The sequence below is a fragment of the Bufo bufo genome, chromosome 1 (assembly GCF_905171765.1).
Source record: "Bufo bufo chromosome 1, aBufBuf1.1, whole genome shotgun sequence".
Lineage (NCBI taxonomy): Eukaryota > Metazoa > Chordata > Amphibia > Anura > Bufonidae > Bufo > Bufo bufo.
The window spans coordinates 244,621,546-244,646,995 of record NC_053389.1 but is presented as its reverse complement, the minus strand read 5'-3'; the positions used below and the strand labels follow the sequence as shown (position 1 = coordinate 244,646,995).

General features: G+C 46.2%; 1 protein-coding gene across 2 annotated transcripts in view; it reads right to left on the bottom strand.

The window, feature by feature from the left end:
* The window catches only part of LARGE1 (LARGE xylosyl- and glucuronyltransferase 1), a 581,369-nt gene that overhangs the window by 416,012 nt on the left and 139,907 nt on the right, over positions 1-25,450 (bottom strand). The window contains exon 1 of one of the 2 annotated variants that reach the window (XM_040438033.1): positions 7,916-7,991. The exons of the other annotated variant lie outside the window; for it this stretch is intronic. The gene's annotated coding sequence lies outside the window, so the exon portion shown is untranslated. Of the gene's footprint in view, positions 1-7,915; positions 7,992-25,450 lie in introns of those variants that run through there. 2 annotated transcript variants of the gene reach the window in all.

The following is a 25,450-nucleotide window of genomic DNA, read 5'->3' as shown; positions in this document are numbered from 1 at the left end:
TACGTGTATGTTGTGTGTATGTGTATATCTCTGCATATATGTACGTGATCAGTGTGTATGTATGTATTGTGTGCATGTGTATCTCTGCATACATGTATGTGAGCAGTGTGTATGTATGTGTTGTGTGTATGTGTATCTCTGCATATATGTATGTGAGCAGTGTCTATGTATGTGTTGTGTGTATGTATATCTCTGCATATATGTATGTGTGCAGTGTGTATGTATGTGTTGTGTGTATGTATATCTCTGCATATATGTATGTGTGCAGTGTATATGTATGTGTTGTGTATATGTATATCTCAGCATATATGTATGTGAGCAGTGTGTATGTATGTGTTGTGGGTATGTGTATCTCTGCATACATGTATGTGAGCAGTGTGTATGTATGTGTATCTCTGCATATATGTATGTGAGCAGTGTATATGTATGTATTGTGTGCATGTGTATCTCTGCATACATGTATGTGAGCAGTGTGTATGTATGTGTTGTGTGTATGTGTATCTCTGCATATATGTATGTGAGCAGTGTCTATGTATGTGTTGTGTGTATGTATATCTCTGCATATATGTATGTGTGCAGTGTGTATGTATGTGTTGTGTGTATGTATATCTCTGCATATATGTATGTGTGCAGTGTATATGTATGTGTTGTGTATATGTATATCTCAGCATATATGTATGTGAGCAGTGTGTATGTATGTGTTGTGTGTATGTATATCTCTGCATATATGTATGTGTGCAGTGTATATGTATGTGTTGTGTATATGTATATCTCAGCATATATGTATGTGAGCAGTGTGTATGTATGTGTTGTGGGTATGTATATCTCTGCATATATGTATGTGTGCAGTGTATATGTATGTGTTGTGTATATGTATATCTCAGCATATATGTATGTGAGCAGTGTGTATGTATGTGTTGTGGGTATGTGTATCTCTGCATATACAGTAGGTGAACCCGATTTTGTGTCAATCTCGCTGTATTTCTCGGCGAGATTGAGCACATACGAGCCCCATCGCGGGAGCCAGCGCCGAGCTGGCTTGCCGCGATGGAGACAGAGCCGTCATAGAAGCGACGGGAGATCCGACTTGGATTCCCGCCAATTCTACACGTGTGCGGCGTTTGTTATGACTCCTGAGGGGGAAGTCCCCGCCGGATTTTAAATAAAAATCCGGCCTGGGTCCCGCCCTCAGGAGCATACCGGGCCCTTAGGTCTGTTATGGGTTGTAAGGAGAGCCCCCCTACGCCGAAAAAACCGGCGTAGGGGGTCCCCCTACAATCCATACCAGACCCGTATCCAAAGCACGCTACCCGGCCAGCCAGGAAGGGAGTGGGGACGAGCGAGCGCCCCCCCCCCCCCCCCTCCTGAGCCGTACCAGGCTGCATGCCCTCAACATGGGGGGTTGGGTGCTCTGGGGCAGGGGGCGCACTGCGGCCCCCCCACCTCAGAGCACCCTGTCCCCATGTTGATGAGGACAGGGCCCCTTCCCGACAACCCTGGCCGTTGGTTGTCGGGGTATGCGGGCGGGAGGCTTATCGGAATCTGGGAGCCCCCTTTAATAAGGGGGCCCCCAGATACCGGCCCCCCACCCTAAGTGAATGAGTATGGGGTACATCGTACCCCTACCCATTCACCTGCAAGAAAAGTGGTAAAAACACAAATAAACCACACAGTGTATTAAAATATTTTATTTTTCTGCTCCGGAGGCCGCCCCCTGTCTTCTTTATTAGCTCTTTTACCAGGGGGGGCTCTTCTTCTTCCGATATCCCGACGGGTCTTCTCCGCTATCCGGGGGGGTCTTCTCAACTCTCCGGGGTTCTCCTTCTGTCTTCTCCTTCTGTCTTGTTGTCTCCTTCTGTCTTCTGTCTCCGGGGTTCTCCTTCTGTCTTCTCCGCTATCCGGGGGGGTCTTCTCAACTCTCCGGGGTTCTCCTTCTGTCTTCTCCTTCTGTCTTGTTGTCTCCTTCTGTCTTCTGTCTCAGACAGAAGGAGAAGACAGAAGGAGACAACAAGACAGAAGGAGAAGACAGAAGGAGAACCCCGGAGAGTTGAGAAGACCCCCCCGGATAGCGGAGAAGACAGAAGGAGAACCCCGGAGACAGAAGACAGAAGGAGACAACAAGACAGAAGGAGAAGACAGAAGGAGAACCCCGGAGAGTTGAGAAGACCCCCCCGGATAGCGGAGAAGACCCGTCGGGATATCGGAAGAAGAAGAGCCCCCCCTGGTAAAAGAGCTAATAAAGAAGACAGGGGGCGGCCTCCGGAGCAGAAAAATAAAATATTTTAATACACTGTGTGGTTTATTTGTGTTTTTACCACTTTTCTTGCAGGTGAATGGGTAGGGGTACGATGTACCCCATACTCATTCACTTAGGGTGGGGGGCCGGTATCTGGGGGCCCCCTTATTAAAGGGGGCTCCCAGATTCCGATAAGCCTCCCGCCCGCATACCCCGACAACCAACGGCCAGGGTTGTCGGGAAGGGGCCCTGTCCTCATCAACATGGGGACAGGGTGCTCTGAGGTGGGGGGGCCGCAGTGCGCCCCCTGCCCCAGAGCACCCAACCCCCCATGTTGAGGGCATGCAGCCTGGTACGGCTCAGGAGGGGGGGGGGGGCGCTCGCTCGTCCCCACTCCCTTCCTGGCTGGCCGGGTAGCGTGCTTTGGATACGGGTCTGGTATGGATTGTAGGGGGACCCCCTACGCCGTTTTTTTCGGCGTAGGGGGGGCTCTCCTTACAACCCATAACAGACCTAAGGGCCCGGTATGCTCCTGAGGGCGGGACCCAGGCCGGATTTTTATTTAAAATCCGGCGGGGACTTCCCCCTCAGGATTCATAACAAACGCCGCACACGTGTAGAATTGGCGGGAATCCAAGTCGGATCTCCCGTCGCTTCTATGACGCGCTTGCTGGGATGTGCTGTCACTATCCCAGTGAGTGCGAGATCTCGGCAGCATGTCGCCGAGTATCAGCGCGACGCTGTCGTGCTAAAAACACAATGTCAGAAACACCTACTGTATGTATGTGAGCAGTGTATATGTATGTGTTGTGTATATGTATATCTCTGCATATATGTATATGTGCAGTGTGTATGTATGTGTTCTGTGTATGTATATCTCTGCATATATGTATGTATGTGTGCAGTGTGTATGTATGTGTTGTGTATATGTATAGCTCTGCATATATGTATGTGTGCAGTGTGTATGTATGTGTTGTGTGTATATATATCTCTGCATATATGTATGTGTAACGGATCTCCTGGCACCCCGACTGGGTACCTCTGTTGATGGATGCTCCTAGTGCTTCCTGAGGGCTCCAAGCACTCCACTTGACACCGTAATCACTGCCGACCCCACGAACCGCCGCAGTTTGGTTGAGGTCTCGCCGTCTTCCACCCACCCTGGGCTCAAGACCAGGATCCAACTTCCAGTGGGTAGAACCGTGTTGTAATCCCAGGGGAGTATAATACCGATAGCAATCCTCGTAGTAAATATAAGTGTTCCCCCACACATGAGATGACACTCTATGTTGAGGGTAAAACAGGAACTCCCTTTATTGAAGATCAACTCAGTATATATACAGTTCAAGAAGTCTAACAACATAAATCAATCAACCATGAACAACATGCAAACAGACATTCCCCCCCCCCCCTCCATAATGAATGAATAGGGAGAGAAGAGACACATGTGATGGGATTATCTCCTGAGTGTATCATAGGGTGATCTACTCATCTAGGAGTCGGCTGCTCCTAAAGTCAGCTATCTTAATCCCATCACTAACACAATCAGTGGGAGTCTCAGTGCAGAGTTAACCCCAAAAGGTCTGAGGGGGTCTCTATAGTTCTGGGTCCATAGTCCGTAGGAAGGAGGCTAGCCCTCAGGCTTCTCCAGCAGCCCCAGTGACGGTTCAGTCCGTCACATTTCTCCCCTACCAACAGTAGACTAACCAGGTACCTGTACTCCTGTCGGTCGGTGCCTGAGTTAGTCGAGAAGCCCACCCATAAACAAACACTAGTCCTGTTGAACTCTGGGGCCTGGCTCTGTTCTGTATGTCCCCAGCTGTTGAGTGGGCGTCAGCTACTCCTTCATTGTTGTTCTCTAGCTTGGAGCTGTGGGTACTTGGTGGGCAGAGGCCAACTGCGCTCTGCCCATATGCCAGCTCTTGCCCTGGGGTAGCCGGTGGGGAGTCAGCTTCTGGACAAGAGGATAGGGGAGGGCAGAGGCCAACTGCACTCTGCCCAGATGCCAGTTCTTCCGCTGGGGTAGCCTGTAGGGAGTCAGGATCTGGACAAGAGGATAGGGGAGGGCAGAGGCAGACTGCGCTCTGCCCAGATGCCAGCTCTTCCGCTGGGATGGGGTCAGGCAATCCTACCCCCAGGACTTTGTTGCGCATCGGCTGTGGAGAGGAGGGATTGCTTAAATCCTCCTCCTGGCATTCCTGCGGGGTTGGTGGGGTATCTGTACCGGCTGTCCAGCATCCCTGAAGGTCTGGTGCAGAGACCGCAGTCCCATCTGCACCATCGGAGTTAGGGGTGCTATCCCCCTGTGGTTGGGGAGAGAGACCGGTTGTCTCCTCTCCCTTCAAGGTACACTGCCGCTGGGGAATGGAGACGATGCTCTCCTCTCCCTGCAAAACATACTGCCATTGGGGAACAGGACCGACTGTCCCTACTTCCTGAAACTCCGGCTGCTGTTGGGGATCTGGGCCGACCGCCCAGCATCCCTGTAAGGCTGGTGGAGAGACCTCGGTCCCATCTCCACCTGCCATATGGGGTTCCCTCCAGGACCAGTCTATGAGGTCCCCTACCTCCGCAGCTGGTACTGAAGCAGGGGATACCTCAGTCGGGTCTTTCCAGCTGTAGGGTTGTAGGTCTGGGACTGCCACCTAGCTCTCTGGCAGTGTATATTGGGGCCGAATTGAGCTGAAGAAGTATTGGTAATCCTGCTCCAGCTCCCACTCCATTGTCACTAGAGATGCCAGGTCTTGTCTCACCTCTCTCGCTGTAGCCTAATCATGCATAGCCTCCCTGTAGTCATGGATATCCCAGAACCAGGACTTTCCAGCATCTCCAAACTCCGGTTCTACGAAGGCCTCAAATAACAGGCCAGGGCCATCATAATCCTCACCCTCGGGTCTGTCGTGCTCAGCCTTCCAGGGGGAGTGCCGAATCACATACCACCAGAGTGCCTGGTAGGCGTCGTCTAGCAAAAGCTCCTTCCATACCAGGCTCTCGAGTTCTGTCACCCACTCATCCAGGGGATGCTCTCCCAGAAGGGGCATTTGCAGGGCCACTCGCATCCGCAACTGCTGCTCCTCACTGGGGAGACTCTCGCCTAGGGGTGGGCGATATAGACGATATAGGCGATATGCGATATAAATTTGTGCCACAATATGGATTTTGAGCATATCGCCTATATCGCCGGACCGCGATATGATCGCGCTCTCTGCGCGCACCATCTTCTCCTGAGCCGGCACACTGGGCACAGTGGAGAAGGAGAGAGTCCCTCCCTCCTCACTATGCGCGGCTGCCGCTGACCACCAATGACAAAAGAGGAGGAGGGGAGGGACTGACAGTAAATCATTGAGTTTTCACGATCTCAGTGAGCGCGTGAAAACTCAAATCCGATGGTATATTCTAATCCCCAGGCGTTCCCATGGTGACAGGGACACTTGCCTGGGGGTTAGAATATACAGGGCCACGCCGCTGACAGTAGAACATTTAAAAACTAATCAGTAACTTTAACTTTATTCATTGGTGATCTCTTTACTGTATACCTTACTAGGTCTTAGCTCCGATAACAGCAGGCAGTGCGGGGGGCGGCGCTCACTCACTGACGTCACGCGCCTGCGTCGCCTAGTGGGAGGAGCAGGCGCGTGACGTCAGTGAGTGAGCGCCACCCGCCCGCACTGCCTGCTGTTACTGATTAGTTTTTAAATGTATTCCTGTGAGCGTCGGGGGGGGGGGGGGATCGGTGGATGGCACGGTTTGGGGGGGGGGGATCTGTGGATGGCACTGTTTAGGGGGGGGGATCTGTGGATGGCACCGTTTAGGGGGGGGGGATCTGTGGATGGCACCTTTTAGGGGGGGGATCTGTGGATGGCACCGTTTAGGGGGGGGGGATCTGTGGATGGCACCGTTTAGGGGGGGGGGATCTGTGGATGGCACCGTTTAGGGGCGGGATCTGGGAATGGCACCGTTTAGGGGCGGGGGGGATCTGGGGATGGCACCGTTTAGGGGGGGGGATCTGTGGATGGCACCGTTTAGGGGGGGGGATCTGTGGATGGCACCGTTTAGGGGGGGGGATCTGTGGATGGCACCGTTTAGGGGCGGGGGGGGATCTGGGAATGGCACCGTTTAGGGGCGGGGGGGGATCTGGGGATGGCACCGTTTAGGGGAGGGGGGGATCTGGGGATGGCACCGTTTAGGGGAGGGGGGTATCTGTGGATGGCACCATTTAGGGGAGGGGGATCAGCTCCCTGCTGCTGTGTGCACAAAGCACAGGGCAGCAGGGAGAGTGTAAAGTCCTATTCACCCTAATTGAGCTCTATTAGGGTGAATATGACAAGGGTTCTACGTTCTAGCCCTTAAGGAGACTAATAGTTATTAAATAAAAAGTAAAAAAAAGTTTAAACACGCCCCCCTAAATATAGAAAACAATATATCGCGATATATATCGCATATCGCACATGCTTAAAATTATATCGCAATATAGATTTTAGGCCATATCGCCCACCCCTACTCTCGCCCCTCCGACGCTGTACATCTTCCAGTGCCTCGTACCAGACGCCTTTCCGGACTGCATCCCTCCTGTCCGGGTCATCCTCCTCCTTGTAGTGGAACACTGTCTGAAAACTAGCCGATTCCATCCTGCTGTAGCCAGGGGCGCTGTACGGATACTAGAGTTGACCTCAATATACTCCACCAACGGTGTATCCGAGCTGCTTCTCCTCCCACTGCTGCCACCACTGTAACGGATCTCCTGGCACCCCGACTGGGTACCTCCGTTGATGGATGCTCCTAGTGCTTCCTGAGGGCTCCAAGCACTCCACTTGACACCGTAATCACTGTCGACCCCACGAACCGCCGCAGCTTGGTTGAGGTCTCGCCGTCTTCCACCCACCCTGGGCCCAAGACCACATTCCAACTTCCAGTGGGTAGAACTGTGTTGTAATCCCAGGGGAGTATAATACCGATAGCAATCCCCGTAGTAAATATAGCTGGTCCCCCACACATGAGATGACACTCTATGTTGAGGGTAAAACAGGGTTAACCCTAAAAGGTCTGAGGGGGTCTCCATAGTTCTGGGTCCATTGTCCGTAGGAAGGAGGCTAGCCCTCAGGCTTCTCCAGCAGCCCCAGTGACAGTTCAGTCCGTCACAGTATGTGTGCAGTGTATATGTATGTGTTGTGTGTATATGTATCTCTGCATATATGTATGCGTGCAATGTGTATGTATGTGTTGTGTGTATGTGTATCTCTGCACATATGTATGTGAGCAGTGTGTATGTATGTGTTGTGTGTATGTATATCTCTGCATATATGTATGTGAGCAGTGTGTATGTGTTGTGTGTATGTGTATCTCTGCATATATGTATGTGTGCAGTGTGTATGTATGTGTTGTGTATATGTATATCTCGGCATATATGTATGTGAGCAGTGTATATGTATGTGTTGTGTGTATGTGTATCACTGCATATATGTGTGTATGTATGTGTATCTCTGCATATATGTATGTGTGCAGTGTTTTGTATGCATGTGTTGTGTGTATCTCTGTATACATGTATGTGTGCAGCGTGTATGTGTGTGTTGTATGTACTGTACATACATATAAACAACATAAACAATCATATCCCAGCAGAAACGGTTGTGTATAAAAGTCTCTAATATAACATGAAAGGACAACACCGGCCTCACTCACCTCTACCACAAGTTCTTCTGCAGAGATTTGTAAATCAAAAGCTGAAATAGCCCCTTAGGCTTGCCAAGGATACCGAGCTATTCTGGGCACACATGGCAACTCCGATTAGGATTCTGACTCCCTTCTGTCCCTTTAAACATGGCCATACATCTATTAATAGTGACTGTGCCTGCTGCTGACTATAATGAGATGGGAATACTTACCTGCCCGTGACACCTCGCACATTACACTAACTACAGAGGAGTCACCTGATCAGGGACACGAGAGGCTTCACCGCATTTAAACAGTATGAAAGGCTGTCGGCAGAGGCCTGCAAAGCAGCAGAAATGATGTTATGTGCCGCAGACAAGTAATGACAGTACCTACAACCGTGCCGGGTTCTATAATCTGATTTATGAATCAGGGCTGGTGAGCGGGCACATAACTATCCATGCATGTTGCAGTGTTATAAAGCAGACGTAGGTAATGATAGATGGCACTTTTGGTGTCCCAACCTGCCAAGATAGGCAGAAGAAAAGCAACTGGTAATTACACAATATCTGGGGCCAGTGACGCAACATGAAGCTCCAGGGTCCCAATGCAAAATCTGTAACAGCCCCCACCCACCCCCACCATCTATAATGCTGATGCCTTCTCATGTGAGAAAGGTCACCTTGGACCCCATCAGGTACCAGCACAAGCAGTAGTGTCTTCTTCTATATTGGGATCTCAAAGTCAGCTAGGAAAAAGGACACCAAGTATGGGTGTACCACTCTTGGATTCCAAAACTATGTAAGTCAGTGGTACCGGATCCAGATCTGGCGCCCATTGACTTATAATGATCTTAGTGCCGATCCGGTTTCTTCATTGCCAATATAATATAACCGGGTCCATTCGGAAGGGATGAAGCATTTTGCTGTGGTTTTGATCTCAAAACCGGACAGCGCAACACAGATGTGAAAGTAGCCTTACTGTTATCATGGGGCCCCAACTATTGTTAGGTCACGGTTATGAGGCCCTAAGTTTGAGTACTTCATCACTCTGGGGCCGCTAAGGTAAGCATGTAATTACCCTATGGCCCAAAATGCCTATCTGCCATTTATAATACTAGCATCTTCTTATGTGGTAGAGGGGTTTTGGCCCTGTCAGATTCCGGGGCCCTGGTGTGACTGCTACCTCTGCACCCTCCTATAGCTAGACACTTGTCTTTGGCAACTACAGCCAGTGTATTGCCAGAATATCACAACTCCCCACAACTAGCAGTGACACATTGTTTTTGAGGTGTCACAAGGACAAATTTACTGTAGACCATGGAAATACTCCTCTGTCTACATTCACACAAAATGGTCAGCAAGAAACGGATAAACTGTTAGAAGTAGATTTAAAGAGGACCTTTCACTAGAATAGAAAATCTAAACTAAGTATTCAGACATGGAGAGCGGCGCCCAAGGATCTCCCTGCACTTACTATTATCCCTGGACGCCGCTCTCCATGTCTGTATACTTAGTTTAGATTTCTATTCTAGTGAAAGGTCCTCTTTAAAACTGGTGTAAAGGGAAACTGGCTTAGTTGCACATAGCAACCAATCAGATTTCACCTTTCATATTCCAAAGGAGCTCTGAAAAATTAAAGGTTGAATCTGATAGGTTGCTATGGGCAACTAAGCCAGTTTTCCTTTATACCACGTTTGATAAATCTACCCCTTCGTTTTTCATGACCACTTTGTATCCACGTGTCTATCCATTTATTGTCTGCCTATCTGGTTGTCTATCAAACAAACATTTGTCATCCATTTTGCATCTGTTTTTAACGGCTTTTTTTTAACTCCAACCCAAAGGTATCTATTATGCCCCCCACAGTGCCGTCTGTGGATATAATCCCCCCTAGTTCCCCCTGTATAAAAAATGACACCATAGTGTCCACTGTATATAAATGCGCCAATCATATACAACCATATAACGCCCCACCCACAAAAGTGCCAACAAATAAAAAATTAAAAAATACTTCACCACAGGCACTAGCGGAAACACTCGCTCCACACTGGAAGCTGCAGGACCTGATACTACCAGTGTAATCATGTGCCATCATGTGGCTGAGAGCATCAGGACCTGCTGCCTCCAGGGCGGAGCTAGTGTTCCCATGTGTGCCTATGCTGAGTTTTTTTTTACTCCCTGCCTTCCGCACTACTTATGTACCTGTTTTTGCCGACTGTTAGAGTGGTGCAGTTCTGTCCAAACGGCCATTAAAAATGAGCCCACTGATTTCAGTGAGGTCCTTCTGGCCATGTGATGGCTGTTTTCCACTGTTGTGTGAATGAACTCTTAGGATCTAATCTATGTGGATATAGCTTTAGGTCTTTTGCTTGAGTTCCTTCAGTTGTCCAAGCCAAATGACAGCAGGCACTTGATGCCCATCTTCAGCACCATGCAAAGGTTAAAGTCCAATAGTGGGCCTCATCTCAGACTCCACAGACAGTTTGAAAACTTCCTGCATTGTTGACAAATTTGACCAACAGATGAGAGCTTAATGATGTGCTTGGTAATGGTTTCATGGTGAAGCCTCATGAGGAACTCAACTAAAAACAAGCTTGAGAGCACACTGCATCATTGGGCACCTTATTAACTAAATGCCTGGATACTTGCAGCATGACCATTACAAATGGAAGATTAAATTCAAGCTTCCATTCTCAATCTTTCCCATCACTGATGAATGCTGAACTCTCCTAGTCCAATCGCATTAGATACCGCTGAAATAGCCTCAATTCCTTTGACATTCTGTCATATCACAATTATTAGAGCATCAACCTCTTATCTTTCATTAAAGACGTTCCCTGGGGGCCAATTGTCTAGCAACATGCCCTCTCTCATTCAATTTTCTCATTACATGATCCTATGTAGATGTAGATACTTTTGTGCCTGTGTGAGGCACCAGATGGCGGAAGCAAAGTAAAAAAGAAAGGGCGTAGAACAGCAAGTGAGATACAGCCAAGGTTTATTTGCGAGACTGTAGCGAATAATTACAAGGCACAGGGAAATTTCCTTTAGTTTTAGGTTTTTCTACGGAACTGTCATTGAAATAGTCCCACGATAGCGTCACAGGCTTCCTTACAGTGGCTGGGAGAATGATATAAAGTAACCTCAATTCTGCATTTTGCAAGTCACTAGGATAAAATATGGCTTGTTGAAATCTGATATGCTGCAAGTAACTGTTTTAAACCAAAAATGTCATCACTGAGTGATAAATACCTCTGGAGATAGTAGTCATTGAAATATTAAGAAGTGGTCATCAAAGGAAATCAAACCATATCTGGCAATTTAGAGGTCTATTATGGAACGTCATTCCCAGACAGGCAATACATCTCTGCCAGCATCTATCTCTTCTCAGAATCCACAAGTAAAAGAATAAAGCATGCTGTAGTTTGAGGTACTTCCATTTCTCTATTTTAAAGAAGAACCTAAAGCACTCAACATGGTGGTTTGAAATCCCTTTAAGAAGTGGAAATCAAGAAGAAGAGAACCCTAACAATTTAGGCATCCATTAGTGAATTCTTTTCGAGATTAGTAATACATCTTTGTCAATAAGTCCAGCTGTAAAAGCATGATACAGGCAACATATTGAATCTCTTTTATCTGATTAAAGGAAAAAAAATTGAAAGAAGAAAAAACTACGAAAAAAACAATCCACGATGGTGGCAAGCAATTTCTTTAAGAACTAGCTAACCTAAAGAGAAAAGAATTATAACTGGCAGTTTTGAGTTCAATTATTGAACATCAATCAGGAAAATCAATCTCTGCCTGGATCTATCTCTTTCAGATTCCACCAGTCAAATACAACTCACCTTGAGGCTGCTCTGCCTCTCTTTTGAGAAAAAAAAGACTCTAAAAAACTTAAGATGATTGCTGGGAATCCCTTTAAGAACAGACAGAATAAAACAACAACTGAAAGTTTAGAGGTCTTTTACTGAACATCATTACAAGGCAAAGAGATCACCGTTTTGATGCTCTTGCTCCTCATCAGTATAGAGCAGAGTACTGGTTTTGCTTGATGATATGCCTTAGGCCTCATGCACACGGCCGTAGTGTGTTTTGCGGTCCGCAAATCGCGGATCCGCAAAACACGGATGGCGTCTGTGCGCGTTCCGCAATTTGCGGGACGGCACGGGCAGCCTTCAATATAAATGCTTATTCTTGTCCACAAAGCGCGGACAAGAAGAGGACATGTTATATTTTTTTTACGGACCACGGAACAGAGTTTTTTACGGACCACGGAACACTCCGTGTGCTGTCTGCATCTTTTGCGGCCCTATTGAAGTGAATGGGTCCGCATCTGAGCCGCCAAAACGGCGGCTCGGATGCGGACCAAAACAACGGCCGTGTGCATGAGGCCTTAGACATAGGGGGAAGAATCCTGAAACAAAGCTATATACAGGTGGATGACTCTGGTTTGACTGGCATCATCTAATTTGCAGAAATCATCAAAAAATACATAAAATACAATGCACCCGACACACTTCTCTATGATCAGAAAAAGAGCCTGTAAAATAAAAAAATACTCTAAAATCTTTTAAGAACTGGTCAGCAAAAAAGGTCCTCCAACGAAAAACTATAGTCACCGTCTGGAACCACAAATACCAAACTCAGAAACTGCTACCTGTCTTCCTTAACCACCCCGAGTGTTAGGAAGCTAAGGCTACCTCTAGATTCTTCACCAGTGTTTGCGGTATGTCTGCAGATGAAGTTATCAAAAAACTGATGCAAGCTCGCTAGAAGGAGACCTTCCAAAATGACTAGGGTGCAAAGCAGGGTGAAAAACCAGGAGAGACAGATAAAGCACAAACAGCAGATGAATAGTTTTTCTAGAAATTATCCACGGCCAGAATACCAAGAGGATCAGTAGAAACCAATTCAGCAGACGAGAGGTTAATCCAAAAAGTAGTCATGGTCAGAATACCGGGAGGATCAGTAGCAGCCAATTCAGCAGACGAGAATTTAATCCAGAAACTAGCCACGGTGAGTAGACAGAGGGAAAACAAGCAAGTCAAGAGTTCAGGTACAAAGCACAGAGGTGAGCCAGGATACATATACAATCAACAGAAACTGGCAATGACTAACACACCTAAAATCCTACTGGTAGGTCAACTAGAAAGGTCTTGACTATACAGCATGGCAACCCTCCCACCCAGCCACAAAAAGAATTTTGGCTGTGCTGGACTCCTAACAAGTCCGTAACCATTTTAAAAAAAAATGTAATAAAACTCTTAAATGTGTATTTTTTCCCCATTTTTCTAATCTGAAGGGAAGAGAACCTAAAATAATTAACCTTTAATGACCAGAAAATGTTCCATTTTTTTCGTTTATGTTTTTTTTTTCGTTTATGTTTTTTTCCATTCATATAGCTGTATGAAGGCTTGTTTTTACAGGACAAGATGCATATTCTAAAAGTAATATATACGCTTGCATAAAATGTGGTAGGAAGCAGGAAAAAAAATTCAAATAGGGTGGAATTAAAAAGAAAACACCATTCCGCAACAGTTTTATGTTTTTTTTTTACATCATTTCCTATGTAGTAAAACTGACCTGTTACTTTTATTCTCCAGGTCAGTACGATTATGGTGATACCACATATGTATAGATTTTCTTGCATTTTTTGTGGTACAGAGTTATGTGAGGCCTCATTTTTTGTGGCGCAATCTGTACTTTTCAATGATATCATTTTGGGGTGTGTACGACTTTTTGATCACTTTTTATTAAATTTTTTGTAGCAGGTGAAGCGACCAAAAATGGCAAATCGTCTATTTTGACTTTTTTTCCACCATTTGTCGTATGAGAAAAATATTAGTATTTTTTAATACTGTAGTATGGCCGTTTTCACATTTTACACTTTCTTTAATAGTTCCCACGGTATCTGCAAGGTTAAAAGTCTGCGACTGGTGGTAATGCAAACATTAGTGCCAGGTGTCTGCTGTTTAAAACAGCAGACACCCAACGGCCACAGCGCCCGATGCACGCGCAAGCAGGCGCCATTTTTAAATGCCTGGCTGGCAATGTAAATTTACTGTAGGCGGTCAGAAAGGGGTTGAGATGGTTGCTGGCAATCCATTCAAGGACCAATGATAAAGGTGAAAAGAACCATAACCAGCAGCTTAAAAGTATACTACTGAACATTGAAATGTCAGTAAAAATTATAAACCACGCTGCATATTGGGAATAGCCTAAAAAAGCTGGTTGGGCTGGTCACTAAAGAGAAAAGATCCATGACCAGCAGAAATCTGTCACAAGTCTATTATTATGAACAACTATTATGAAGCAGTTCTGATTATAAGAAAATTATGGTAAGCCAAAAACAATTCATTTAAATCATTTAATAACCAACAGAAAAGATCCATAACCAGCATTTTCCGTTTCTAAAGTTACATATCATTATCAAGGCTGTAAAATCTATAATATGTACCACATCTTGAGTTTTTCTGGTTTTACTAATCAGAAAGAGAATAACGTAGAAGAATGGTGGCTGGCAAACCCTTTAAGGACTAGTCATCAAAGAGAAGAGAAGAATAACCAGAATTTTAGGTTTCTATTATTAAATATCATTACAAAAGTGTGAAAAGGCTGTAAAGTGCGCACACCTTCAGCTGCTTCCGTTTTTCTGATCAAAAGACCTAAGAGATCCAAGATGGTGGCTGGAAATTCCTTTCTCTCATTCTCAAACAAAAGTTTCCATTTCAAAGCTAGAATACAGTATAATAGTGTCTTTCATTCCTTAATGACAGGTTTCCGTAGCCACCACCGTAATTTTTTTTCAAACCCTCCTTATCTCCTCTGAGCCAATTTAATAATACTCTAAATAATTTTGTTTTTGTACCATTAATTTGCATACACCCTGCCAAGTTTCATAATCATAGAAAGGCAAATTGGAAGATAAATTAAAACGTGGAAGCAGCAGCGCTGAGAAGAAGTTTCTTTCTTTTTTTTCCCAGATATTTTATTATGCTTGTTGACTTTTTATTATTTGCTCACAACACAGATGACATTTTCTATTATTTGTAGACTGTAAATTAACTCAGCACCGGAGTGTTGTTGCTATACAAAGGTTGTTTTGATTTGGATAGTCTAATACACTGAACAAAAATATAAACGCAACACTTTTGGTTTTGTCCCCATTTTGCATGAGCTGAACTCAAAGATCTGAAACATTTTCTACATACACAAAAGACCCATTACTCTCAAATATTGTTCACAAATCTGTCTAAATCTGTGTTAGTGAGCACTTCTCCTTTGCCGAGATAATCCATTCCACCTCACAGGTGTGGCATATCAAGGTGCTGATTAGACAGCATGAATATTGCACAGGTGTGCCTTAGACTGCCCACAATAAAAGGCCACTCTGAAATGTGCACAGTTTTGCCTAACTGGGGGGGGTTCAGAAAACCAGTCAGTATCTGGTGTGGCCACCATTTGCCACATCTCCGTCGCATAGAGTTGATCAGGTTGTTGATAGTGGCCTGTGGAATGTTGGTCTACTCCTCTTCAATAGCTGTGCGAAGTCACAGACTATCGACAGGAACTGAAACACGCTGTCGTATACGCTGATCCAGAGCATCCCAAACATGCTCAATGGGTAACATGTCCGGTGAGTATGCTGGCCATGCAAGAACTGGGATGTTTTCAGCTTCCAGGAATTGTGTACAGATCCTTGCAATATGGGGCCGTGTATTGCCATGCTGCAAAATGAGGTGATGGTCGTGGATGAATGGCACAACAATGGGCCTCAGGATTTCGTCACGGTATTCAAAATGCCATCAATAAAATGCATCTGTGTTCATTGTCCATAACATACGCCTGCCCATACCATAACCCCACCGCCACCATGGGCCACTCGATCCACAACGTTGATGTCAACAAACCGGTCACCCACATGACGCTACACATGCTGTCTGCCATCTGCCCTGAACAATGAAAACAGGGACTCGTCCGTGAACAGAACGCCTCTCCAACGTGCCAGACGCCATCGAATGTGAGCATTTGCCCACTCCAGTCAGTTACGACAATGAACTGCAGTCAGGTCCAGACCCCGATGAGGACGACGAGCATGCAGATGAGCTTCCCTGAGACGGTTTCTGACAGTTTGTGCAGAAATTCTTTGGTTATGCAAACCGATTGTTGCTCCAGCTGTCCGGGTGGCCGGTCTCAGACGATCATGGAGGTGAACATGCTCGATGTGGAGGTCCTGGGCTGGTGTGGTTACACGTGGTCTGCGGTTGTGAGGCCAGTTAGATGTACTGCCAAATTCTCTGAAACGCCTTTGTAGATGGCTTATGGTAGAGAAATGAACATTCATTGCACAGGCAACAGCTCTGGTAGACATTCCTGCAGTCAGCATGCCAATTGCACGCTCAAATGTTGCGACATTGTGCTGTGTGATCAAACTGCACAGTGTAGAGTGGCCTTTTATTGTGGGCAGTCTAAGGCACACCTGTGCAATATTCATGCTGTCTAATCAGCACCTTGATATGCCACACCTGTGAGGTGGGATGGATTATCTCGGCAAAGGAGAAGTGCTCACTAACACAGATTTAGACAGATTTGTGAACAATATTTGAGAGTAATGGGTCTTTTATGTATGTAGAAAATGTTTCAGATCTTTAAGTTCAGCTCATGCAACATGGGAGAAAAAAAAATGAAAGTGTTGCGTTTATATTTTTGTTCAGTGTAGTAAAATGGAGACCCACATACAAAGGCTGAGTGTGAATATAACTACTATAATACTGCCCCATAGATACAAAAAATAACTACTATAATACTGCCTCCTATTTACAAGGATATAACTACTATAACACTACATCCTATGTTCAAGACTATCACTTCTATAAAAGTGTATAAGACTTTAACTACTATAATACTACTTTAACTACTATAATACTGCCACCTATGTACAAGAACCTATGGTAACTACTAAAAATTACTACAATACTGCCCCTATGTATAAGAATATAACTACTATAATACTGCCTCCTATGTACAGTAGTTCTACTGTTATTGGGGTGTCCACCTTGTTTAATAGATAAGCAATTCTAGTACGCCTTTATTCTCAAGTTAGGGTGAATAAGCTTTGTAATTCTACTATAATTGGTGTGTCTACCTGCCTGTCACAGTATCTGTCACTACCAGAAATGACTAGCTATGCACGTTGCGCAATGCACAGTGATGTACACTGAGATACACTCTCCCTTGCAGGGTGGGATATAGCTCATTTAAAGAGGACCTTTCACCGATTCTTACCCTATGAACTAAGTATACAGACATGTAGAGCGGCGCCCGGGGATCTCTCTGCACTTACTATTATCCCCGGGCGCCGCTCCGTTCTCCTGCTATGCCCTCCGGTATCTCCGTTCCCTAAGTTATGGTAGGCGGAGTCTGCCCTAGCGCTGGCCAATCGCATTGCAGAGCTCACAGCCTGGGAGAAAATAACCTCCCAGGCTGTGAGCTCTGCGCTGCGATTGGCCAGCGCTAGGGCAGACTCCGCCTACCATAACTTAGGGACTGGTATCTCCGCCTACTATAACTTAGTGAGCGGAGATACCGGAGGGCATAACGGGAGAACGGAGCGGCGCCCGGGGATAATAGTAAGTGCAGTGAGATCCCCGGGCGCCGCTCTACATGTCTGTATAGTTAGTTCATAGGGTAAGAATCGGTGAAAGGTCCTCTTTAATGTGCAAATGTTTTTGAAATATTCAGAGAAGCGTCCAAATCACATTTTTTAAAACTTCCCTTATCTCTATTTGTTAAGCACAAAAATAAAAAACACAAATGTAATAAATCACATTAACCCCACATGGTGAATGGCATAAAGTTAAAGAGGCTCTGTCACCAGGATCAACCCTATTAATGTGTGTTTTTATTCATATGCAAATGAGAAGTGCTGAATTCTTTGAGCACTGCTCTGTAACACCCCCTGTGCTCTGCAGACTCCCCACTCCCCATTGATTGACAGAGCTGGACATGCTGAGGGCAGAGCTGTATCCTAGTACCTACATATCATTTACACTATGTACTATAGCTTCACCACACTGAGATCCATTCAGAAAGCTAATACACGTATTACTGTTTTATTCACAAGCACAATATACAGTATGATTATAAAGACACCAGTAACATGTGTTAGCTTATAAGCATAAAAAAAACATGTTTTTCTACTTGGTAATATTATAGCTTGGTGGTATAGTGGTCTACCATTCATCCCAGGTTGAAGTACCAAGAGAGATATTCATTTTTTTTCTTTTTTTCCCCCCTCTTTTATTTAAACCATAATAAAAGGCTATACTATAATAAATAATATACTGTATAATCATATAATAATAAGGCCTTACAATTTTATTTTGTTAAAACCTATTACTTGTTCATTCACAGATATAATATATGATTATAAGGAAACCAGTAATATTCATTAGCTTTAAAAAATAAATTAAAAAAAGCCATTATTCTTAAAGGGTAACTGTCATATTTTTTTTTTATGTAATTGGATTGGTCTGACTAAGTTAACCTTAGTTCTCTAGTTAATACTTTTGTATAGGTATTGAATTACCTAGTAATTGCAGCATGTTCTTTCCTCCCCCAGGTATATCAGTGGTGCGGCTAAAACAGCATTGCTAGGTCTCCTCCGTCTCCTATCTTCTATATAAAGAAGACAGAGGACATAGTAGTGGGCAGTCCCGAATGCTGCGTGCGCGCTCCCGTCGGACCAGGATAGTGCCGATATTATCGATAAAAATTTGCTATTAGAATATTTTCGATGAAAATTCGTGATTAGAATATTCACGATCAACTACTCAGGAGACAGCCAATTGGTTGGGGTTAGGGCTGCGCGTTCCCGAAATAAGCCGAATGAATTCTGGGTAGTTAGGGAGGGAGGTCTTAGCCTTAGGGTAAGGGCATCAGTAGCCATCTTGAGAAGATAGTCAGAAAGAAGTCTTGTGAGGAGCGGTTGCTATGGATGGAATCTTATTAAACAAGTGGCATGTGAACACAATAATTAGTGATTATGGATTATCACCACAGCAGCAACAACATATATGAAAATGTAATTCTGAGAGAAAATATGACAGTTATCCTTTAATATGATATGGATTTAGACTTTTCTTATGGGATAATGTGAAGGAAAAAAAATATATGAAGAAAAAACTTTGAAGTTTCTTCCAAGATTCAAACGTGAGATCTTTACATGCAAAACCAATCACTTAACCACTAAGCTATAGCAATACAACACAGAGAAACATGTCTTTCCTTTGCTTATAAGCTAACACACATTACTAGTGTCTTAATAATCATATATTGTGCCTGTGAAAAAAGCTGTTATGTGTATATTAGCTTTCTGAGCAGATCTCAGTGTGGTGAAGCTATAGTACATAGTGATATGATATTGCTAGCACACAGCTCTGCCCTCAGCCTCATGTCTAGCCCTGTCAATCAAGGGGAGGGGGCATGTGCAGAGCACAGGGGGTGTTACATAGCAGTGCTCAAAGGATTCAGCCCTGCCTCCTGGTGCTCAAACTTCTAATTTGCATATGAATAAAAACAGATATCTCTGCAGCTATTTATTGTTAAGACAAAAGAAAGGTATAGTTTTAATCAGCATGATGAGCCCTACCAGTCGGTATGCCTGGTTTAATGGGGTTGATCCTGGTGACAGAGCCTCTTTAAAAAAAAAAAAGCATTATGGCTGTTTTCTGGACTTCTCATATAAAAGAAATTGATTAAAAGGTCATATGTTCCTCATAGTACAAATGAAAACTACAGCTTGTCCAGCTTCTATTGTGCATAAAAAAAAATCTACAATATATCAATTTGGTATTGTCCTAAGTTAAATGGAACAATATCTAAAAAGTAGAAAAACAATTCTGGAATTGTTTTTTTATTTTTATTCCCCCTTACAAAACGTTAATAGCAATTAGTCAACAAGTTATATGTACTCCAAAATGGTGCCATTGAAAAGTACAAAAAAGATGCTCCCATACAGTGGGAAAAAATTGCCATGTCCATAAAGAAAAAGTAGCCCGTGCTTAGCAGCAGTGGTCAGTAGCCCAGCAGTCTCTCTGTTGGCTTACCTCCTGTCAGTGGACTAGGGTGCCTAGGGCCCACAATACGGATACATTCAAATATTTCTTGCTCACACAGCAGGAAGATGCTATAAGATGATTGATTATGGGGGTTCCAACAGCGAATTGGAGAAGGCAGGCCCTGGGGAAAAGAAGATACTAGCTGGAGGTCTCTGTACCTAGAAGTCAACTCAGCCACCTTATTGCTTCAATAATAATAAACTGGGTAGTTTGTTAAATTATCTACCCAACTATCTACCCATATTTTACATAAACATAGGCTGGTTGAGGTGCTGTACGATGCCTATCTATATTTAGTGCAGTAACTGTACTGTATCATGTGCCACTTGTGCAGGAGGTGGGAGACTAGGGGCCCACCGGGAGATTCACCTGTACCCCTGTGGGCCAGTCCGAGCGTGCTTTCTGTCAACTACTGGATGAGATCATCACCTATTATTTCCTCCTGGCATCCTAAGACACCTCCCCTCCACGCTAGGCTATGCCCATTACATAAAGTGCTGCTGAAGATGTAATTTCTGCCTTCTCTAATGGACCAGAAGTGCAGCTATATAATAGCAGTTATAGAAAATAAACCTCCTGATTCACACTGCCTGACTATACTATATGTGCCTGAATCTCCTGTCTGGTTCTAGGTGATGAGCTTCACACTGCTTTTCCCGCCTCCTGCATGTAAGGGTAAAGTTGCATCACATAAGATGTACTCGGTGAGGAGAAAGAAGTTCTACGTCACTGATCTGTTACTTACATAGTAACATAGTACATAAGGCCAAAAAAAAGACATCTGTCCATCCAGTTCGGCCGGTTATCCTGCAAGTTGATCCAGAGGAAGGCAGAAAAACCCCTGTGAGGTAGAAGCCAATTTTTCCCAATTAAGGGGAAAAAAATTCCTTCCCGACTCCAATTAGGCAATCAGAATAACTCCCTGGATGAATGTCCCATCTCTAGTAACTATAACTTATAATATTATCCTGCAGAAATCCATCCAGGCCCCTCTTGAACTCTTTTAGTGAACTCACCATCACCACCTCCTCAGGCAGAGAGTTCCATAGTCTTACTGCTCTTACCGTAAAGAATCCTCTTCTATGTTTGTGTACTTGCTGCCCTTAGATAGTGCAGTGTCCCACTACACACTGCTGGTGGCTGATAAGTGCCTATTTAGTAAGGATTTATAGGTCTAAGGAGATATTTCTGATGTTTCATAATGTTTTGCACAGTTTTACCATTGTTTTGCACATAAATACTCTACTGTTTTGCTGGCTGAACCTAGATGGGCTGAGCAAGACTAGGATGTGTTCCCAAAAGGAAGGCAGATCTAAAGTTAGGCCTACTCTTCTTGTCTTCCAGAGATACTTGTAGTTGATACTAGACTGTTATTGGACTTCACTTTTGCCAGTCCTATCATTCAGTTTCTTTAGTCAGTGAAATTCCAGTGGACTGTGTGCAGTTGAAAAGGGAGTGCATGGTATCGCCTGTGAAGAGACCACATTGGCTATTGGGCTTCACAGCACTTGACTGGGCTTAATGGCTTCCAGCTACCCAATCATATTTGCCTTTAGCTTGCATTGCTGCTTGTGCTATAATATATAATGTAGGAGAGTCCCCGGAATAATAATGGACGGACGATACGTGCCACCAGAGGTCCTGGCCTCGGTGGAGTAAGAACCGGATCATTGCGGTTACAGCGGCGAATGCTGCTGGCGCAGCGTGTCCGGGACGGTTTTTACTGGGAACAGGTAAAGAGTTGGGGGGGTGCCTGTTCCCCACGGCCAGCCCAGGTTTTTGGTGGAGCTGGGCCTTTAAAGAACCCAGCCTGCTGATGATGGGGGTGGGGTGTGTCTTGCTGTGCTGGAGATTTCGACAGACAGAGTCAGTGCTGGAGGAGGAGAGTCTGGGCGCAGCACACATTGAAGGATAGTCCTGGGACCTGTGGTGCTACGAGCCAAAGTGGCTCTGGCCTGAGGGAGACAAAGGCAGGTAGCCTACAAGCCTGCAGAAACTGCTGTGGTCTGTCCAAAACAAGGTGACTCAAACATGCTGTTTATTTTCTATGGAAGGACTTTTGTTTTATGCACTATGTGGATATGCACCTGTCTGGTCTGCACATTGCCTGTTATGCCTTTGGTGTAAATAAAGTCACGGTGAACCACAAAGACTGTCTGTGATTGCCTCAATACTGCCGCCGCTACCGTGGCCTACCACGAGCACATCCCCACAATTGGTGGAGGATGCGGGCATTCCTGCAGTGAGGCAGGCCTGAGGCAAAAGTTGTGTTGGACTGCATGTCATATATCAGGCCTGCAAGTTTTATGGTTCCTGACAAGATGGAGGAGGCCATTAAGCACCTGATTCAGAGTAATGTACAGCAGCAACAGGCATTGCAGGCTCAGAGGGAAAATAATGAGCTACAGCAAAAAAGACACGAGGAGGCTATGTGTGCACAGCAGCAAACAAACAATCTCCTAATGCAGCAGCTGGTAGCCATGCAAGAGTCGGTGCGAACATCCCTGCAAGGAGTTTCAACCGCAACAACCCCGACTGTGTCTACCGCCAGGGATAAAGTCCGATCCGCCCTGAGGAAAATGGGTCCGGAAGATGATATAGAGGCGTTCCTGACGGTGTTCGAAAGAACCGCGGAGCAAGAGAGGCTGCCATTGGAACAGTGTGCCGAGGTGGTGGCGCCTTTTCTGGTGGGGGACGCACAAAAGGCCTATTTTGACCTCAGCCGCGATGAGGCCAAGGACTATGAGAGGCTAAAAAGTGAGGTGTTGGCCAGGTTGGGGGTAAACACCTATGTGCGAGCGCACAGGGTGTATCAGTGGGTGTTTGCCGAGTCCCGACCCACCCGGTCACAAGCCTATGACTTACTTCAACAGGTAAAAAAATGGCTTCCGCCTGAAATATTGAGCCCTTCTCAGATGGTTGAAAGGGTCGTGGTCGACAGGTTCGTGCGTACCCTCCCGAGAGACATACAGCGCTGGGTGGGACAAGGCGATCCAGGCAACCTGGAACAACTGGTTAGCCTGGTGGAGAGGTATATGGCCACTCAGGATTTGGTGCGGGACTCAGCGGTACTACCGAAGTCACGTCAGCCCCCGTTGCCGACCCGGGATCCTGAAAAAGGGATCCCACCTCATAAGGAGGGGAGTGGATCTCCAGTCCGTGGGAGGAATACCCTGGGGAGGAGGGAGGCTGCGAGGATCAGATGTTGGCATTGTCAGGGCTGGGGACATGTGGCAGCCAACTGCCCTAGGGCATCCGAACCCATGGACTGCGGGTTCGCTCGCCGGTCCTCTTTTTATGCCCAACCGGTGTATATAGCTGACCCCCTGCTGGCTGCGGACACCCCTCCGTTGTGTGATGTTGTCAATGGTCACTCCGTGCAGGCCCTGCTGGACTCTGGGAGCCTGGTAACTCTGGTCCATGAATCGCTGGTAACGGAAAAACTCCCAGATAGGCGAACCCTTACCATTGTCTGTATACATGGGGATCGCCGGGAGTATCCCACCACTAAGGTTACCCTGGCGGTGTGTGGGAAGGAGGTACCACATGTCGTCGGAGTGGGGAGACGGCTCCCTTATGCCGCAATATTGGGAAGGGACTTTCCCCTGTTCTGGACTTTGTGGAGGAACAGGTTGCCTACCTGTGGGGAAGAAAAATGTCCGGGTCCCGAGCCCGAGGACCCCGAGGCAGGGGCCCCAGCTGTAGGGGTCACCGTAGGGGAGGTAGAGTGTAACCCTGACCGGTTTCCCCTAGAAGTATTGGCGGGTGAGACAGTAGAAAGTTCGTCTACCCTGGATCTGGGGGTACCCCGAGAAACCTTCGGGACCGCACAGCTCCAGGATTCGACGTTATTGCGGGCTAGAGAAGGTGTGTCGGTGATTAATGGCGCTGCCCAGCGTCCCGGCGCCGATACCGTATTTCCTCACCTGGCCTATAACCAGGACCTGTTATATAGGGTAGACAAGGTGAGGCAGGAGGTGGTGGAACAACTGGTGGTGCCCCAACCTTACCGGCGAATGGTCTTGGATTTAGCGCATGCGCATGTGTTGGGTGGTCATCTGGGGGTTAAGAAAACGCTGGAGCGAATTCTACAACGGTTCTATTGGCCTGGGATTTATGATGAAGTCCGGAGGTTCTGTCAGTCCTGTCCAGTGTGTCAGGTGACTAGCCCCCACCCTCAGTATCGCAGTCCACTGGTACCTATGCCCATTATAGAGGTGCCCTTCGAAAGGATCGCCATGGATCTGGTAGGCCCCATTATTAAGTCAGCCCGAGGTCACCAACACATACTGGTAGTGTTAGACTATGCCACTCGCTATCCGGAGGCGGTCCCATTGCGCCATACGTCGGCCAAGGTAATAGCTAAAGAGCTTATGAGTATGTTCGCCCGGGTGGGGATACCAAAGGAGATTCTGACGGACCAGGGGACACCCTTTATGTCCAAAATAACAAAGGAATTGTGTAAGCTATTAAATATAAAACCTTGGAGAGACAGAGAGAATTTGTTTGGAGACAGCCCGCCCTCTGTCTGGACGGCAGGGAGTGACCCGGGGTCACCAGGTGTTCCGGAGAACGCCGCTGGGGTGACGATAGGGGACGGACTGTCGACCAAACAGGCACAAGAGGTGAGAGAATTCGTTAGTCGGAATAGGGACGTATTCTCTGACCTTCCTGGACGTACCACCTTGATCGAGCATGACATTGTCACCGAGCCCCGGGTGAAAGTCCGCCTAAGACCATACCGAGTACCGGAGGCTCGGCGACAGGCCATTTCGCAGGAGGTAAGATCGATGCTACGTCTAGGGGTCATAGAAGAGTCAAAGAGCGAGTGGGCTAGCCCGATTGTCCTTATTCCCAAACCGGATGGTTCATTACGGTTCTGTAATGATTTTAGGAAATTAAATGAGGTATCAAAATTTGACGCCTATCCCATGCCTCGGGTGGACGAGTTGATAGAGCGGCTGGGAAAAGCCCGGTATTTTTCGATCCTAGATCTCAAGAAGGGCTACTGGCAGGTACCTCTGACGGAGGCGGCAAAGGAGAAGACGGCCTTTGTGACCCCGGAGGGGCTTTTTCAGTATAGGGTGTTGCCTTTTGGGTTGCATGGCGCTCCGGCTACGTTCCAGCGTCTGATGGATGTCGTCCTCAAGCCCCCATCACCAGTATACCTCCGCGTATCTGGATGATATAGTCGTGTTTAGCCCAGACTGGGAGGGTCATTTGTCAAAACTTCAGGCAGTGATAGATTCTCTAAGGAAGGCGGGGTTGACTGCCAACCCAAAAAAATGCTCGGTGGGACTAGAGGAAGCTCGCTATTTGGGGTACGTGATTGGACGCGGAGTCATTAGGCCCCAAGTGAATAAAGTTGAAGCAATCCGGAATTGGCCCAGGCCTCGTACGTCCAAGCAAGTACGGTCATTTTTGGGCCTGATTGGGTACTACAT